The 19,300-nt window shown below is 36.5% G+C and overlaps 1 protein-coding gene across 2 annotated transcripts in view; it reads left to right on the plus strand.

Moving 5' to 3' along the window:
- The first annotated feature begins 2,587 nt into the window (after window positions 1-2,587).
- Window positions 2,588-19,300, plus strand: part of IRAG1 (inositol 1,4,5-triphosphate receptor associated 1) — a 50,161-nt gene continuing 33,448 nt past the window's right edge. For both annotated transcript variants that reach the window (XM_053980069.1, XM_053980071.1), the window contains exon 1: window positions 2,588-2,699. The gene's annotated coding sequence lies outside the window, so the exon portion shown is untranslated. The remainder of the gene's footprint in view (window positions 2,700-19,300) is intronic.

Consider the following 19,300-nt stretch of genomic DNA (forward strand, 5'->3'; position numbering starts at 1 on the left):
TTGTAGCTTCACAGCTGTACAAACTCCAGTGAGTGTGGAAACATGTGTCTTTCTCAACCTCTATGGGGATTCTTTGTTTACTTTCCAGTTGTTCCACATGGAGTACTGGACATCTACCTGGGTTTATCCTTAAATGAGAATGTCAACAACACTGATTATGGGTTTGGTTTGTTGGTTGTTGCTGGCTTTTGGGTTTTTTTTGCCAATCTAATAGGGGAATCCAAATGTTAGATCCATAAATATTTATTGATACTTGTTTATTAAAGTCCTGTATAATTAAAATTCCAAAGGTTATCCTTTTATGTCAAGCTTGGGAGGTGCTTCTGTGGCTGCACACTGTGTGCCTGTAAAACCAGCACATCTGTGCTGCATTTACAATATTGTAACTTTTACTGTTGAGAATAAGTGGTCACATGAATAACCTAATTGGGGAAGGGGAGAGGACAACAGAGGAGATGTGTGGAACTTAAATCTATAGCTTTTATTTTTCATAACACTGTCAAATACTTGAAACAAAGAAACCCGATTTCCCTTAGAACTCTGTCTATAGCACCTTCACCACTGTTGTTATGACATCAGTTTATTCTGTATTTCTAAGCTATTCTGTATAGTCTCTGTTTCAGATGCTGTACATCTGAACTTGCATCTGCCATGGAAATACAAACTTCCTGATATCTGCCAGTTCCTGCATCAGCTTAGCTTGAAACTCATCACCAACTTATGGCAGTGCAGGAGGAAGAGGGAGACCTGAACACACAACATTAGCTACACAAGCTTTTTTCTAGAGAAAAAGTACTACATGGCTATTTTTTAGAGACACTTTTCTCTTTATGTGTTGTAGCCTTCTTTAAGTGTTAGATATGCATTTATTCTTTCCAAAATCTATTTTTGGTATTGTTTTCCTTGGACTAAAAATGATGCTGTTATTCTGGTTGTCAGCCAGAATAACTATCTTTCCCCCTTCTTCCCTGCCCTCCCTTCATTCCCTCCCAGTACCCTTTGAACTTCTCCGACTTGTTGAATTTGGCAGGAGAGGATTGCAAAAGTATTAATCTCCTACAAGTCAAAATCAGTGGTGTGGTAAGAGAGGAGAGACCCAGCTTAGTGCTGCTAAGGGGAAAGGCTCCACTGTGAGCTGAAATTATCACTGATTCTGTTTGATCTGCCAGTTGGCAACCTGGCATGTGTGAAGCTTAAAACCAGGCACAGCAAATGCTGTCTTTTGGCTCTCCAGACTGGTAGGAGACATGTAAGCTTGCTGTGAGGGAGATAAGACACAAAATCATCAAAATAAAATACCTGAAGAACAGGTTTTGATAGCTCAGCTGCTTAGAAACAACCCATTTTTTAACGTAGGGAGACATAGGTTACTAAATGGTCTGTGCACTGCTGTCTTTATTTTGGAAAAAAAATCATAAATGTCTGTGAAACAGATCGTGAAAGCTGCAGGCTGATAACTCCTGTGATTTCACACCAAGTTCTAATAGTTGGTGGCAGTCCATATGTTTGTCTGCTTTCCAAAGTGGTGCAGAGCACTGTTAGTTTGTAACAGACACCCTCATCTCTTTTGCAGATTTTTCCATTGAGGCTGCAATGCCTAAAAGGAAAAGGTCTGAGGTTTCTGCAGTCTTTGGGAACAGGCTATAGACTCTGCTCAGCCTGCTCTTTAGGCATGTCAGTCAGGCTCATGGGAATGTTGTTAGTGGACAGGTTCTTCCCATGGCAAGTAAATGTCAGCCATCCAAGTAGAGGCAGCCATTCTAATTAGACTTTCCTTATGCAACAGATGTTTTGAAGCTCAGCCAGGGAGAATAAAGCAATACCAAGAGAAAGCAGCCCTTATCTGCTTTCTGGTCATTTAAAGAAGGCAGCTGGGGCTCAGGAATCTGTTCCCTGAAAATTTTCTTGCAACTGAAGTGGTTTCTCCACCAATTATGTCCTTTTGTGTCAATTATGTCCTAGTCATGTTCAAGGTGACTAGGCAAGCTCTAAGGCTGATGAAACTCCAGGAGCTCCACTTGGACTCACTACTTTAGGTGCCCTTTAAATCACCTGTCATAGGTTTAGGGTTTGTTTGGCATTTTAATATATAGGAAAATACTTAATTTCTTTCTCTGAAGTCTATTCAGGGTGTGCAGATATTTGGTTTATGGATGAGGAGTGTTTTGTGTTTTTGTTCTTCTCCTTTTTTTAAAATTAACATTGGGGAAACCAGCAACACTAAACAGATGCTCTCAAAATTATCTGTAGTGATCCTGTTAAAGAACTCCCCTTCTGTCTTCCTTCAGGTCGCTTCAGAAGTTTCTAGACATACTTTTTGTTGAAGTAAACTTCAGTAAAAAATGGCAGAATAAGATCTCATTTGCTCTTAAGCAAACTGACTGCACACTTTGTTTCTGTTACTCACTGGTTTGTTATTCTGTGATTATTTGAAAGAAATTAACCTGTGGTAACATCCTGTTTTCTTTCTTTGCCTGATCATCTGCTTGGAAGGAGTTGTTCATTTTGCTTGAACAAACAAAAAAATCCCACCCTTCTCTATCTAGTATTGATTTTGTTTCTCTATGTTTAAAATAGGAAGCTCCTGCCTGCAGCATTCCAGCCATCAGCCTGCTGAATATTCATTATCCTTTCTTCACCTGTGCTGCAGGGCACTCATGCTGACCATGAGAATTCCAGACTTTAAATTCCTCTGATAGGTAATAAGCTTTTTGCTTGTACTTTGTTTTACTTCTGTTATTTGAAACAGTTGATTTCTCATTTGTCGGTCTCATTCAGTGCAGTGAGTAAGGAGCCCTTTACACAGGAGAGTTGCACAGGTCAGTTGTTATTTTGACAATTTTTAACATATTTCAATTTTTTTCCCTTGATCAACATATATGTTGTCCATTTGCTAGTTTTTAAATTAAATGCTGCTTTATAAACAATTTAAATTAAACTCTTCAGTAAAAATTGTGGATGGGGTCATAGATGAGAAGATATGAAACCATAAAGAAATGTTTCTAGAAGATAAAAATCATTGTTTGATTACCTAACTAATATTCAAAGAGCTATATTTTTTCCCATAACTATCAAACATTATTCCACTGAACTGAATGCTCCACCTAGATGGATGTTGATAAAACTCAGAATGTAAGTGTGCATTCTTGGTAACTGGGAGTGCAATGTGCTTTAGGTATGTGACAAAAGTGAGATTTAGTTCAGTAGTGCAAGAAACAAGACAGCTACTTTTAGGTAACATCATGAGTTTTACTACAGTGAATTTAATCATTTGGACCTAGTCTGAAGCAGTATTTATTGCACAGTGCCAACATCTGATAAACAGTTCAGGTGAAGAAGCAAGACCAGTGGCCAGTTTCACTTAAGTGTATTGGGGAGTGATCATTTCTTCTTCACAGTAGTAAATCTTTGCTGTATTGACAAGTGTTGTTGGAAAGTGCTGAAGAATTACATTCACAGTATTTTGAATGCTCTGAGGGTCTTAAAGTGAAAAAAAAAAAAAAAACCAACCCAAAAACACCTTTCCCAAGATATTTGTAGGACATAGTGAAAACTGTGTCATTATACAGTAAAGAACCAAATCCCTTGAAGAGGTCAGAACTGAACTGTTGTATCCCTCACTTTCTTCAGCACATGGTTCAGTTATTTTCTGCTGCATTTGTGCTATGAAGTAATGATTTAAGTGGGTGAAATTTAATGTTCTCGTCAGTTAATAAGATTAAATAATGTACCAGTGCAAAGACTATTCAGCATGTTTTTAATATTCAGACCTTCCTCAGGAATATTAACCCATCACAGTAAGGGCTGCAGCTGGGCAGCTTTGAGAGAGTAAACTGAACAAGTAACTGCTGCCTGTCTGCAGAGTAACCTGACTAGAAAAGTTGTGTGATTTATTACTGCCTGACTTTTGGGTTGGTGTAGTTGAGGAAATACAAATTAAGACAGAGTATGAACCTAATGAGTAAACTAAATAAAATTCCATTACTGCACCCTGCTTAAAAAAAAAAATGAAGAAAATGAAATTTTTCATGCCAAAAGCAATGATTTAGGGAAATTGGTAACTCTATAGTTGAATATTCATGAAGCTCTGCAGTTTGTTCACTTAAGGTACTGATTGTAATTCAAACAAGCTCTGGGATTCAAATTTGCTTTTTGCTTCACCTCAGTTCAAAAGTACACTTAACACATATTTAGAATTGAAGTGGATTTGTTCTGTGTATGATAGAAATTGTGGTACCATTCACACAGGCTGGCAAATAAATTGTTATGGTATATACTGTAGTTGCCCTGTTTTTTAATCTTCTGGATCCCATTGTTTCTTCAGAAAATAATTTCTGATTTAACTGGATAATGAGAATTTTAGAAAAAAATCATAGCTGGCTCTGACTTTAAATTTAAATATTTCCTTTAACAAAATTACATAAATGGCATGTTCAGTTAGTAACTTTATCCTCTTTGGTCTGTAAAAATATACTTTTTTTGTTTTCAACAAGGTTAAAAACAACACTTGGAAGGAACACTTAAAAGATCAATTTGTAGGTTGTCTTTAAGTGCCATGGAAATTCAAATAAACATTGTTCTAACTAAGAAACATTAACAACAACAAAAAAAGTTTGGAAAAACTTTTGTGTTGGAAAAAATATTTACATGCCTTAGAAACATGTTCAGCACAATTCAACATCATATTATTTGCAGAGATCAAACAGTATAATTGGTATTAGTTTAGATTTAATTTTTTTTCTATAGGTATAGACATAGATTTTGTGTAAGCTAGCTTGGCAATTGTTACTTTTTTGTAGTCAGTTGTTGGGTTTAGAGAAGAAATGAAGGAAAGATGTGAAAAAAGATGATTGGAACATACATTTAATGTTTATAGAAAACCTGGAAACTCTAGTTCTAAGTTCTGCCTTTCTAATTCTCTCTTATTTCTTTTGATCTGTGAGAAAAAATATTGGGAAGATGATTTCCTAATTACTGCAGCCTAGGATTTGGATAGAAGAGAACATTATTAAAGAGAATTAAGATTTCAATTCTTAAGAACTTAATTTCTTAGCCAATATAATTAAGAGAAAGATAAAAAAATGTCTCTCTTTAGCTTGCTATTCCTTCCACTGCCCCAAGAAAATTTTTTGGTAATCTGAAGTCAGTCCCTTCAGGAAAGGCCATTATATAAAAAAGATTGATTTTAACCTAACAAAGTTTGTCTCCCTGGGCTTCCCTGTAGTCATCTGATAAGTGAAAGGTTCCTGCAGAATGCAATTCTGAGAGCCTAAATTAAATTCCTTATTTTAGGACAGGAGATTAAGTTGATTCAAAAACAAGGAAAAAAAAAAACCAAAAAACCAAAAACAAACCAACCAAACCAAACTGACAGAAAATTTCAGGAGACAAATGGCCTTAGGCTAAAGTGAGCCCTCATGAGAGGTTCCTTTCTGCATATTCTCATGCCTCTCAATATGTTGAAAGTGAGTGGTATCATTAATAATACGGTAGTGAACATGATAAACAGAATGAAATGGGTCTAGGCTCTTCTTCTCTTGATCCTTCCCCACAGAGAACATCAACTTTGGTCTTACTGGTTTTGGTAGGAACACTTGAAAGAGATCTTAGATCAGCATTTAGCAACTATATCCAGCCATATCACAGCTGGTGAATCTTTGAATGAAAACAGCAATTTCAGCTGACAAGTAAAAACAGATATCTGCATTGTCTGCAAGACAACAATTGCTTCCTCAGCTTATCAAGTTTTGATTTCTTTATATCAACTCTAATAACTCTAAGAGGACTAATGCAAAGGTGGTGTTCAGTTCAACTGAATTGATAAAGACACACAAGCAAACTAGATAAAGTTTCATAATGGTTATCAAATCACAATGCCTGAGGCAAAACTGAGCTTGAGAGCTTCAAGGGAAAGAGGGATGCCAAGGTAACAATTTGGCATTTGGGTGTTGGAAGAACTGTTTGTCATGTTCCTTTACTTACCTGTACTCCCAGGATTTGTTATTAGGAAGCTTTCACTGCTTAGTCCTCTCCTGCAAGCCATACAACGGGAGGGCAAGGTGTGACCTGCCAAGGCTGAAGGCATAATCATGTTGCAGCACAACAGCACAGGGAAAACCTGCAGGTTTAGAGGCAAACAAAATGTACAGTTTGTCTCTTCAAAGTAGAGAGTGGAAGCTTTGACTGGAAGTTTGTTTCTTTCTGTAGTGAGTGGAAGCTTTGATTGTGCTTTGTGGAAAAAAGTAGGTTTCTCACAAAATTTTCTAGACAAGAATTAGATGTAGTTTGTTTTGATCTAGTGCATCTATGATGGAATATCTAGCCATAATGAATGAAAACTTAGTATGATGTACATTAACTCTGTTGTTAAAGCAACCTTATTGTGGAATTTGTTATGGATTGAGTTTACTAGTACACAAGGGAAATAATACTTAGAGTGTGAAATAACTTCTAGAGTTGTGAAGTCATGTGGCCTTTTTCAAGTTTTTGATATCTCAAGGGGGAAGACCATCTACTGTATCGTAGACCAGTCTTATATTTTTGTTTTTTACATTTCTTTGCCTACTAAAACCTGATGTTTATACTAGCTGAACTAGTAAGAAATATTAGAGGAAAAGAAAAAGTATTTCAAGCCTCTATCCCAGAAAATGGATTTATTCCTACTGCTGTGTATTCTGTAAGTGAAAACCAGTGGGAGTGCAAGAGCATCTTAAGACATATCCCCAGTTTACACCATTGATTTGAACTGAGATTATTCTCACGTTTTTTCTGGCTCAGCCACATGTGAGGCTTTTGGACCAGGAGTGTAGGTAGCATTGTACAGCTGAATATATGTGACAGGGAGAGGTGTTATCTCAAAAAAAAAAAAGACACATTTTTGCAGTGAGAGCAATCATTCACTGGAACAACCTCCCCAGAGATGTGGTAGTGTCCCTGTTGCTGGAGGTTTTCAAGACACAGTTAGAGAGAATGCTCAATTGTCTTGTTCAGGCTCTCTTTCCCACAAAGGGTTGGGCAGGTCAATCTTTCAAGGTCCCTTCTGACCTGGGCTGTTCTGGGATTCAGTGATAATAAATAAGAAAAATATGGAGAACAGCAATAATACTTTGTAATCAAGAGCTATGTAAACCTTCATGCCAGTCTCAGCTTCTTGATTTTCTGGTAGTTTCTATGTTGATTTGCACCTGTGTCTTCTATTAAAAGGAATTGAAGACAAACGGGATTTTCTTCAGAGCCATAAAATTAGGAATATCCTTTAGTGTGTGTGCAAGCAAATGTGCCTCTGTGTGTAAGACTGCAAAGTCTGGAAAGTGCTGATTTACTCTCATTTCTCCTGTGAAATTCAATTATTTCTCTATGATGCATCTTAAAGAACTGAAAACACTTTCAGTGACCTGCCACCCAAATAGCCTCTTAAAAACATCCAAAGATTGCTCATCTGCAAGACTCTAAAACGTGACAAAGCAGGGAGATGCCAGACATTTTTCAGGCTGAGATATGTTTACTTCTTCATGGAAGCTGCTTAGGAATCCAGCACAGTATCATCCTGGGTCTTAGTCCTGGCTGTGGTCTTAGCATGTACTGTTTGTATTAACTAGAAAAATGTAAGAAAAAATCCTTTTCTCCCATTGCTTTCTTCTGCCTGTTGTTCTGTCCATCCATTTCTTCAGCACTGCCAATTGCACATGGTGAACAAAAAGGCACTTTTCCTTTGTTTACTTTCTCACAATCAGTTTCTTTCAGAAATTGAAGCTGCTTCCACCAGTGAACATAAGGGCTGCACATCCAGGTCTTGCAAACCATTCATCTCATCCCACATAGGGATCATGCTCATGCTACTCCAAAAGTTGAACCCTTCTTTAACACTCAGTGTTTTCAACATCTGCAGCTCAGGCCTTTCCAGGTCCAGGGGCTGTATAGAATTACTATTGTACTCCATAAGTCAGTTCAAACAGAGATCAGATGGATGTAGCTCCTCTACATGCATCTGATCTCTGTTTGAACTGACTTATGTGCTCCAATTATTTTTCAACTTCCTGTGGTAACAAATACAATTATTTATTTGTATACTGTTGTGAAGGAACTTCTTTTCTACTCAAACAATTGCCTAGTAACTGCTTTTGGCATTCTTATGCATATGTACTGTGAGGAATTGAGGGAAAACAATTATTAGGCCACCCTCTTCAGTGTACTCATCACTTTCTAACCTGTTTCTATACAGAAGTGTCCTTCTTTGCATGGAAACCATTTGCAAGGACCAGTCTTTCTTCCATGAACCATTTCTTTTCATGTTGTTGGGGGTTAGTTGTTGTTCTTTCTGGGGGTGTGTGTGCTTGTTTTGTTTGGGGTTTTTTGTTTGTTTTTTGAGATGTGACTAGAACAATTTTAAAGATTTGGTCTCATATTCTATGCTGTTTCTAGCTCTTTCCTATTAATTCTTAACATTTTTGCCTTTTTGGTTGCTGCTGAATGCTATTTTCAGAAAGCTGTTCAAAATTACTCTGAGCTCTTTTCTGACTTGCAAAATGTAATGATAGGCTTTTATTTAACTAAGTGTTTTGGTGGTGTTTTTTTTTTGGTTTTTTTTTTGGTTGTGTGTATCAATTTGCCTTTTTCATCTGACATTTTATTATTCAGGTGCTCAATATTGCATAAACTACCTTGGCTGTCTTTAGCTCTGATTTTCCCATCTCATCTTTAATAATCTGTACAGACCCACTTTTCTAGATTCTTCAGGACCATGTTGAACACCTCAGTACTCATATGCAGCACACAGAACAACTTCTGTCCTTTATTTTCTTCCTTCAGTTACAGGAGGTATTTGTCTTTTGTCCTGTGGGAGCAGGACAGGGAGCAGGGAGTTTCCTTAAGATGCTTGATAAAAAATTTTGTCAAAACCTCACCTTGAAAAATACATGTTGCCTGTATTAAAATGCTTGTTGATTTCTGTAGAGGAATTTAATAAAATAGCAAAAATTAGACTGCTGGACAGTCCTGTATTTACTATTCTTGTATCTGGATCTATTTAGTAATAAAATATTACATTAATTTCTTATCTAGGACAGTTATTATCTAAAAGTTAGGAACTAGGATGAAAGTCTTAAATGATAATAAAATTATAAAGCAATCAGTCCTCAAATCAGAAGTTTGTTTTGTTTGAGCAGAATAACAAAGCAGCTCAGGGTCAACATCAAAACATTGAAGGAAATGTTTGGAATGAATGAGCATCCTTCACTGTGTGCCTTTATCTCAGTCTCTTTAAGGCTTTTTATATGCCTTCCATTACATCAGGTGATAATGCACAGCTTTTTTTTCTTGGCATTTGCCAGAATGTTGTCCAGAGACACTCGAAACCCCCAAAACTTTGCTTGACAATAAAACTTTTGATGCATTGGTATTTCAGCATTTCTTCTATTACGATTAGTCTTATCTTATTAGTCTTATGGTATTGTTAAAATTACAATGAGTTCCTATATCTTCTTTTAAGAGATATTTTCTAAATAATTTACCTGGTTTTGTATTTTTTTTATTTCCTAATATATTAGAATCACTGAATCTTTTTCATTCCATAATTCTCTACAAGTGTTTTAAACTTTAAATAATGGATTCCATTACTTTAATGCAAATTTGTTTACTTTATTTGACATAAAGAAAGAAAAGAAAGGTAAAGTAATAAATCTTAATGTTTGTGTCTACATACTTACTGTATACAAATTGTTTATAAGTAGGCAAATACAGAATGCCATTTTGACTCATCATATATAAAGCTGTAAAATTAGCAACATGCCAATTTCTTAGTAGAGTGATGACAAAAGCAATACTGAGTTCTAGCATCGCTGATAAAGTGCAATGAAACAGGACTAAGAAATATGTATTTGAGTCAATTTAGCTCAGTATCAAGCTATGATTGCTGCTCCTTTCCCACTTTGTCTCCGTGCTCCTCTCCCAGGAGATACCAAACTGTCAGCAGCTGCAATGGAACAGGAGGTGTTGTACAAACTCAGTCATTTGCACCAGAGCTGAACTGCTGGTTGTGAACTGAGGAACTGAAATGCAATTACTCACTGCTCTTACTGCAGATATGGAGTGCCCCCCAAAAAAACCAGACAATTGCACTAGGTCTGATATTTCTGTGGGAAATCTTGACCCATGGCATGTCCTGGAGTTTTTTTAAAGCTTCCTAGAATGTGAGTAACTCTGTTGCTTTTATGTCCTTCTCACATCCCCTATTTTCATTTTAGGTTTTGAGGTTAAAATGTCAAAACTAGCATATGAAATATAGCCCCCAAAGTGAAGAATTCTCTTTCCCTGCAGAAGTAGTTCTCTGGTTTAAGCTCATCTTTTTTCTAGGACCTTCCTGTGCACAACACTGATAAAACCATACCAAATGAGTGTGGGGTTTTTTTAGATGTTGATGAGATGAGATTGTGCATAAAGCTGGTACATTATTTTTTGGATCAGCTCCTGGATATAATCAGGAATGGAATGGTGTTGGCTAAATAATTTTATCAGGGAAAGATTTTGACAAAGGACATGAGGAACATTTTGCTACATTTGGCTTGTGCTATTCCAGAAGAGCAGAGCCGTTGTTTTCCTCAAAGCTTTTTTCTGAACTCTCTTATTACCCAGAAAAATGTGGGGTTTTGGTACAGTATGTGCCAGTCAATGCAAAAAAATTCCTTTCTTGTTCTGATAGTTTTGATTTTTATTATAACTTTCTTAGTCGTAGGTTTTGAAAAACAATAATTGAAAATGGCAGAAATAAGGTTAGCAAACTATGTGTTCTCAGAGTGTGGTATCTGGTAGCCTTCTAAAAGAAAATGAGAAGCTATATTTCTTACCATGCTTTCTAGGTGGTGCGAGCCAATAAGGATAATTTTCCAATTAGAGTGCAAATTGTAAAGATCCTGAATCGAGAATTTTAACAAGTAGCCAAAATAGACCTCATTTTCTTTCTGCTGAGAAGAGTTTAAAAGTAAGAGGAATTCTGTACTTCATTCACTTGAATCATCAAAGGTTAGCTTTGATGTTGCATATTTGGAAATGCTGACTGTCCATATGCAGAATACATCAGTGTTTCCTTAAAGCGAGGACACTACAAGTAGATGGTTAAATTCTCATTTAGGTCCTCAGTGTTAATACCTGGAAGACAAATAGAATGACTGAGGTGCTTTTGAAGTGGATGGTGTAAGAGAACATTCACTTTACCTTTAAGGATACTTGAAAAATAAAAGGTTGAATTGCTTTTAGCAATTTTTTGCTTTTTAGCATTACCATGTGTTCCCAATCTTGAGATTCTGTGGGTAGAGACTTTGTATGATGTAGTGGAAAGGCAGCTCTGGAGCTGGTTTGGGTTGTTTTGTTTGGGTTTTTTAGGTACTAGCAATAATCCCTTGTCCCTCATTTAGGATTCCGATGGCGTGCAGAACTTCGAGAGCACAGGAAATGGGGACTTGCTTCTCTTCTCACAAACAACTGCTTGCTTTCATTTTCAGACCATCCTTTCTGCAAGTCAGCAAATCTGTTCTTTCTGAAGTGATGAAGCAGTGTGCTTTCTCCCTTTCCCCTACATTAAAATAAAGAGCTCAGGTTGAATTTTCCTGAAGTTTCTGCATCTGGATTTCACATAAGGACAAAAAAGGGCAAATTATTTACACTATAATTTTGGCCATGAGTTCTTGATTGCAGCCACTGGCAAGTCTCCTTCTGACCACATATAGTTCAGATTTGGGGATCTGAGCAGGAGAGAACCGTGACATTTCTCAAGTCAGAGATGCAGCCAGAGATTACCTGAGAGAGGCTTACGAGTGATACCTGAGATTGAGTATCCTCTTGGGATAGTGGTATTTTCAAACCAGGGACAGTAGGCAGAAAATCACTTTCCAGAAATCAGATAAAGCATCTGTGTAGTCAGTCAGTTGTAATGGTAATATGATGCACTGCTCTACTAAAAATTTCAGTCAGAACTCAACTGTCCTCAGTCTTTTCATTTCAAGGCTTTGTTTGCACTGGGAGTTTGGACACAGTGTTATTTTCACATTATGAAGTTCTTAGAGCAAGCATTCCCAAAATGATATACTTTTTCATTTAAATTTATTTTTTAGAAGGTGTGATAGAAATAGGCAGCCTATTTACAGCGGAATTCAATTTATGTACTATGTAAAGGCTGCTTGCAAAAGGGTTCATCTCACAAAGTTCACCAGATGTTATTTATGACTGAAGTTTAACTCAGTGCTATGCCTGTATTATAAAATAACCTTTTAAAGAATGAAAATGAATATTTTATTGTGTGAGATATAAGAACAGCCATGTCATGAGCATGCCTGATGGAACAGTCTCTGTGCTAACAGCTTGTTTCTGTATGATGTGTGAATTTTAGAGTATTTATTTCACCTCCATCTTAATTACCACATCATCCTGTCTAATGCAACACCCTCACAGACCTCAAATTATTAAATCAAATATGCATTGTTGGTTTCACCTTGAAATTAGTAACTGCCTCAACTAGCCCAATTAGCAAAAGAGGGACTTTGAGGAATTTGTTGCTGATTCAGCATGTGCCTCATTGGAGGGTCATCCAATCCAATTCATTGCTAATTTGGCCAGTAAAATGCACATAGAATATCTTTGCTAAATGCATCAGTAACAAGGTGATCTTTCTGTCTCTGAATATTGTGGGTCTTGGCTTTTAAATACCAGTTAAAAAAAAAAACAAAAACAACCAAACAAACAAAACCCAGCCAAGATCAGGCTTCATCCAAGCTACTGAAAGTCTGCTTTTACATAGAACATAAGTTGAATTGTGCTGTAAATATGCTGCCTCTTCCTATCATGCCTTCTAAAAATTAAATTTAAATGAAGAACTGCATCAGTTTGGGAATGCTTACTGTAAGAATTTCATACTGTGAAAATAACACTGTGTGACTACATCTGAAGGGTTCTTGTCAGGGTATTTATAATGTTCCAGAAGCATACAGTCAGTAGGCAAGGAATAACACAGCACACAGAAATCTGTAAATGATTCAGCAATACAGGCAAAAGACCTTCTACAAAGTGTGTTTGCAGAATCTTGTATTGCATTAATAGATCTTTTGAGAAAGAGAGAGGTTTTGGCTCCAATTTTGCATTTATATCACACCTGAATGAGACACTGAGGACTTCCTCACCCCACCTCTTTGGAGAATACTAAAATTGAACAATCATCCTTTGTATTATTAATCTATTGTTGTTGTTTTTGTTGTTGCTGCTGCTGTTATACCTGTTTTTAGAGCTAGATGTTGATGAGAGAAATTAGTGTTGCTGCTGGCTTTAAAATTATGTCTGTTTCTAGGAAAAAAAAAGCTTAAAAGGTGGCATTACAAAATGTTACTGCTTTTTCACGCTTCTGTATCGTACGCTGGCAGGAAGGAAGAGGTGACATGATGAGCTTTGCTTTTTCACAGACAGCTAGACCTGCAGATTTCATGTGTACTCTAGGAATAAAATTGGACTGTTTCTAGCAAAAGCAACAATTCTTGTGACCTCATATACAACATCCCTAGATCCAAGCTCGGATGTTGCAGCCTGGATGAGTGAACTACCAGGTCTGTAGAAAAAAAGTAAGTAGTCAAAATCCACACAATTGCTGTTTATTCAAATAAGTTGATAGTGAAGAAATTCCTGTCCTGGTGCACAGCAATATTTGAAAAAACATTCAGTGGACTAAGAGCCATCATTCTTTTCTCATAAAAAGGAAGTGAAACACGTTCATGCTCTTTTGGCATGTGTTCATTTTTGCAATGCAAAAATAGGTGTCCATGCATCACTAAAGTAAGCAAATGTCAATCTCATGGTGTCCAGGAAGGATAAAATGGGAATAAAATGCTTATTTTGCTGCTTTGCCATTTATCCATGCAAGATGGAAAGCCAAGTATAATCTCCCTGCTTGAAAGCCCACAGTTGCATTCTAGATCCCAAAGGCGACAATTTATTGTTGGTTTGTTCAACAAAATTTGCCCTCTGCGATTACCCTTTGTGATTGGGAAAGAAAGAATTCAATTTCTTCATTTGGAAAAATTTTTTGCTTGACTAGCAACAAGACTCCTGGGTCACTAAGCAATAATGTTCTGCCCTAATTGCCTTCAACTTATTTATGTTTCTAAGTCAGGCCTTTGGTAGTCGGTTTTTCCAAATTATGCAAAGTTGATATCCTGCTGCCCTGTAAAGTAGAATAATTTATAGAATGTTTCTATGTAGAAATTGCTTTCAATCATTTTACTTCATATAGAAACCTTAAGGTTTTTCTTTAAAAAGGATGAATTGACACCAAGGAACACTGATTTTTCCCCCCCCTAATCTTAACTGTCTCTCCTCCATGCAAAAGTATTTGTTCTCTTTTTACATTGACTAAGAACACAGTCAAATGGCAATTTGAGAAAATATAATCTCAAACTTCCAGCTCTGCCTACACCCTAGACAAAAATAAATGTGTAACTAGAATGTGATGTATAATACATGCAGTCCAGACAGCAGAAACATATCCAGGTTTCTCCAAATCTGTGAGAAGGAGTAGAAGAAAGAAACCCAAGTGACTCTGTGTGACTGAGAACATGATGCTCATTTAGCAAAAGCATGTTGGGTGGTATTATTATCTCCTGGTATTTTGAATGGTGCAATTTCTGTTGGGAGATTCCTCAGTGCACAGGTCCTGCTTCAGAGGGGTCCTTCAGCACCACACAACGAGCCTGGCACTGCCTCTTAAACAATTTTACTTTTAAATAGTAAGTTGTCTAAGAGGAGGACATTTTTTACTCACGTATCATTTCAACTTTTTTTTTTTTTTATCCTGTTTTAAGTTCACTGCCTTTTTGTTATAATAGACTTTTTTCCAGGTACTTCCTAACTCTAGATTTTTTTGAACTGCCCTCCTGAATGACACCAAGTGTACTGTTCTCTAGCTCTTATCTTCACACTTTCTTATATGCTGTTCCTTATTCTTATATGCTTAGAAATCCTTATTCTCCATGCCAAATATCCTCCCACTCTATATTCACATTCTTCCTTTTAACTGCATTTCTTAAAGTCTACACAAAATAATCTGCAAGTTAAGAAATATAGCAACTATGCCTTGAGATCTGACAGTCTTCTGATCATCAGATTTGCTGCTGTTGGCTGAATCCTTTAATTTCTTCATAATACTGAATAAATCAGGGATTCATTTTTTCCTTAATATCACATGTACTGTCTTTTTCACTATATATATATATATTTCTAAAATTTTATTTTAAAGTACTCCAAAGTTAATCTAAACTGGTTTCCTAGAGGCCACTTTACTGAGCAGTGCTTTTTGTTGTCTTCTTTCTTTTCCAACTGAAAGCCGAGTGATAAAAAAACAAAAAGAGCTCAGTAAAACATCCTTCTCATAAGAGAGCTGAGTCCAGTATCTTAGGTACAGACTTAACCAGATAAGATCACCATTTTGGAGGTCTGTCTCAAGGGTATTTGTTCAAAGAAAAGCCCCAGAATGAATAAAAAGTACAGGTGAGCCAGAACATGGGGTTTTTTTTCTGAACTTGTATACAGTTCTTAAAACCATTTGTTTTAGAGAGGTTGTGCTGCTTATAACCTCATTTTCTTAAGTTTTATTTAGTGCTAGATAAAAAAAAAATCCCTGAAAAAAAAAAATTGTATCCAAACCAGAGTAATTTATAAAAATTTGATTATTGCAACATTAGCTTCTACTTGTCCCTAAAAAAAACCCCAAAAACATTGGAATTGGGAAATTTTTAGGCTGTCTAAAATAGGCTTACCTTAAAAGAAATACCTTTAAAAAAAAAAAAAATCTGTGTCTACTAGTTTAAAAGCTAGTGAAATACTGCTCCTCAGTGTTTCTAAAATATGTACATTCTTCATCTGTTTGCTGATTGTCTGCAGCATAAAATTCAGCCTAGAATTCTTGCAAGACAAAAAAAGTCATTGTAAGCCACTCCTTCAGATGCTTTGCTGCAAGAGAAGTAAATCTAAACACTGACTGCTAACAAAACAGAAACTGTAAAAACATTGCTAAAACAAATGAAGATGACATTTTACAGAAAGTGCTATTTTTGAACACAATTATGATCTTTTAGTAACTATTGAATTTTCATTTAGCTATGTTAAAATGATTGTCTGTGAGTGAAATAGGTCCAATAGCTGTTTCTCTTCATGTATCAAGGAAAAGCTAAAGCTGGGACCAGAATGGGTCCTCTGGGAGTTAAGTACAGAACTCACAGATTAAATTTTCCACTAAACTCTTTTGTAATTAGTTTTCAGATTTCCTTAAACTCTGATGTCAATTTTTGATACATAATCAAACCAAGTGCCTTGTTGTAGGGGTTGGTCTTGTTGATAGTAGAGCAGCATCACCTGTCACCCCCAAACCTTTTGTTTTTCAGTCTCAACAGTGTCATAACTACCCATTACTGGAGAAATTCTCCCAGGATGCATGTCAGGTTGGACATGCATCAAAACATTTTACTTTCTTCCTGACCTAACTTTTCCTTTCTCTCATTCAAGCAGATTATTGAAAACCATCCAGTTTTATGTGTTCTGAGCTATGAGGAAAACAGGAAGCAGAAAAGGAGATTCTTTCCTGTCCTGCTGCTCTGTAAATCAAGTCCTACGTGTGTAGCTTGTAGTTCCAAAGAAGTCTGTAACCACTGAGTTTGAGGGAAGTTTTTTAGAAATTGTATTTTCCTTCAGCTTTCTCTAGTTTCTTCCTTTAAAATATTTTTGTGAGAGAATTATTCACATTTATCCCTTGTCTCTGAGGTTGCAACCTGGAAGTATTCTGATTGTTAAGAAGTATAATTTAAGTCGCTCATTAATGAATCTCAGAATGAAAACAGATTTTTTGAATTCACACAGTGGTTGCATGTACACTGCATGCCCCAGTGGAATTGTTCTGTATCCTAAAAACAGAAATACCACTTTGTCTTCCAGGTTTTACCTTGAGCAGTTGCATGGATGTTAGTGTAGGAGGAACTCAGATCATCAAGGTTATCACAGAGGTGCCTTATTTTTGTCCTGGGGCTATGACTCTGTGGTTTGGTAAATTGGCTGAAGCAGGATCTTAATATCTTGCAAACTTGAGTATTTAACATGAAAAACCACTCTTTTGTCATAAGAATGAGATGCAATAGGAAACTACTAGTCAATATTTTTCCTGTGTTGCAGACAATAAAGAAAATGTCTTCCAGTTTCCATGTAGGACCTTTTGTCACAAAGGGCAAGAATGTACATGAGTCAGCTTCAGTTGTGGGATTCTTTTTCCTTTTCCCAGTGAATTTTCCTATTATACAAAGGTCTTGGAGTCCTAATGCAAAATTTGAAAGTGTTTCTATTAAGATATTCTGGATCTGTTTTTGGGGGGTTTATTTGTTTTGTTGTGTTGTGGTTTTGGGTCTTTAAAATTTTAGGGGATGGTTAAGTATGCCAACAAACTGTGTATCTTATGCTATAATCATGCTTTGTCTTTGAAAACACTTTTGTGGTACAAACATAAGAAAAACACTGTTTTCCTCAGACTTTGAAGGACGTTTATTGGGTCTTAAGTACTTCAAAGCTGCAAAACCTAATTCAAAATGTGACGTGAATTCCATATATTTTTTACAGCTATACAAAAAGGAGTGCGAAAAGGTACCTTTTTAATTTGGTAACATTTTACAACCACTTTACAGGGCAACAAAGAAAAAAGTTACAAAAGGCCACTCAGAATTGTGCAGTTCAGCTGCTGCATCCATGAGCAAGCAACTCCTGTTTTGACAAATGAGACTTGACTGCAGGCAGCGTGAGGTCAAGAAATATTAATAAAATGCTTTATCTGGTTATTTCTGCTCTTTTTTGTGTCCCCTTGCTGAGATATGACAGAGCATTTGGGGTCAGGTGCCCAGCTATCAGTGGAGATGGAGTGAAGCACCTTTCTCTGAGCCTTTGCTGCCACAGACTCAGCCATGACTCAGCCAGGGGAAGTTAAGTGATTGTACTTAACTTTCTCTACTATGGTAAAATAAGTTGCAGAGAGAACACACTGAAAGCCAAGGGCCTCTAAATACTTTTCCCTTTTATGGAATAGAGCTCCCAGATCTCCATTTCCTGGAGATTGTACTCTAAGCCTACACAGTGGTAAAAGAAAGTTCTCTGCATTCACTGATCTGTATCTGACTACAAATTTGAGCTCAGGGTATAATTTTTTTCCTAACTATTTTAAGCAGTAAGATTATAATAACAGACCAAAATGTTAAAAAGCACTCCATCCTCTCTCTCTTTTTTTTTTTGTTTGTTTTTGTTTTGTTTAGATTGTCTCCTCTTAGTGTGGGAATGAGCAGAATTTGGTGAACTGGATAGGTAATTTGTTTGTGGTTTTTTAACTCATTTTGTAGGTGCACAAGGCTTGTGCATACAGAGATTGTAGATCTTCACCCACATCCACTCTGCCTGTGACATGTGAGTTAATATCTACAAGTATTTCGTTTTAAAAGATAATTTTGAAGCTTTTGTCATTTATGAAAGAATGGAGTTTTGGGGGAGATAATTTACTTTGATAAAACACTACAATAATGTAAATGACATTATTTGATAAGATAGAGACAGGTCAGACAGGGCTTGATCAATTAAGAGAAAAAAAGAAATAAAAATAGAAATAACAGGATCTTGAAATTATCTCAGTGCCTAGGATACTAATATGTGCTCATACACCTTGACTGTTTTTAAAGTGCAGGTGTATTTTTAAGCTCTCTTTTCAGGGTCTTCAGGGCCAGCAATTACAGGTGTTTCACTTGGTACCTCACTGTATTGCACACATTGTTAACATATAATTTCCTTCTTTGACTGAAACGTCTTTGTTCTTGTGGAAAGGAGACAAAGCTGGCAAAGCTAATGGGAGCATTATTCCAAAGGCTGTTCAGCTGGCAGGTGAGCCAGGCTTAGAAGCAGGCTAGTCAAGCTCTACATACTCTAGCTGAGGGTTCAGTAAAGCTGTCAGCGGGTTTTGTAAATAGAGATGTGAATTTCTGTAAGCTCCACAGCTGCACTCTGCCCTAATGCTTTGCTGAAAAAGAAAAAATGTACCTTCCAGTGACATAAATTTTCCAAGGACATTTCTTTATCTTCTATCTACATTTTTGAGATGCAGATAAACTCCTCTAATTCTTGTAGAGTGTTCTTACAAAGCCTCCCATTTCTATCCATTTTGACTCCATGTGACATTTACTGTGGCTGTTTTCATTGCCCAGCTAAAGGGGCATAAGGTTGCTTCAGCAGTGATGGAAGAACATTTGTTCAC

Source organism: Vidua macroura, chromosome 6, assembly GCF_024509145.1.
Source record: "Vidua macroura isolate BioBank_ID:100142 chromosome 6, ASM2450914v1, whole genome shotgun sequence".
Taxonomy (NCBI): Eukaryota; Metazoa; Chordata; class Aves; order Passeriformes; family Viduidae; genus Vidua; species Vidua macroura.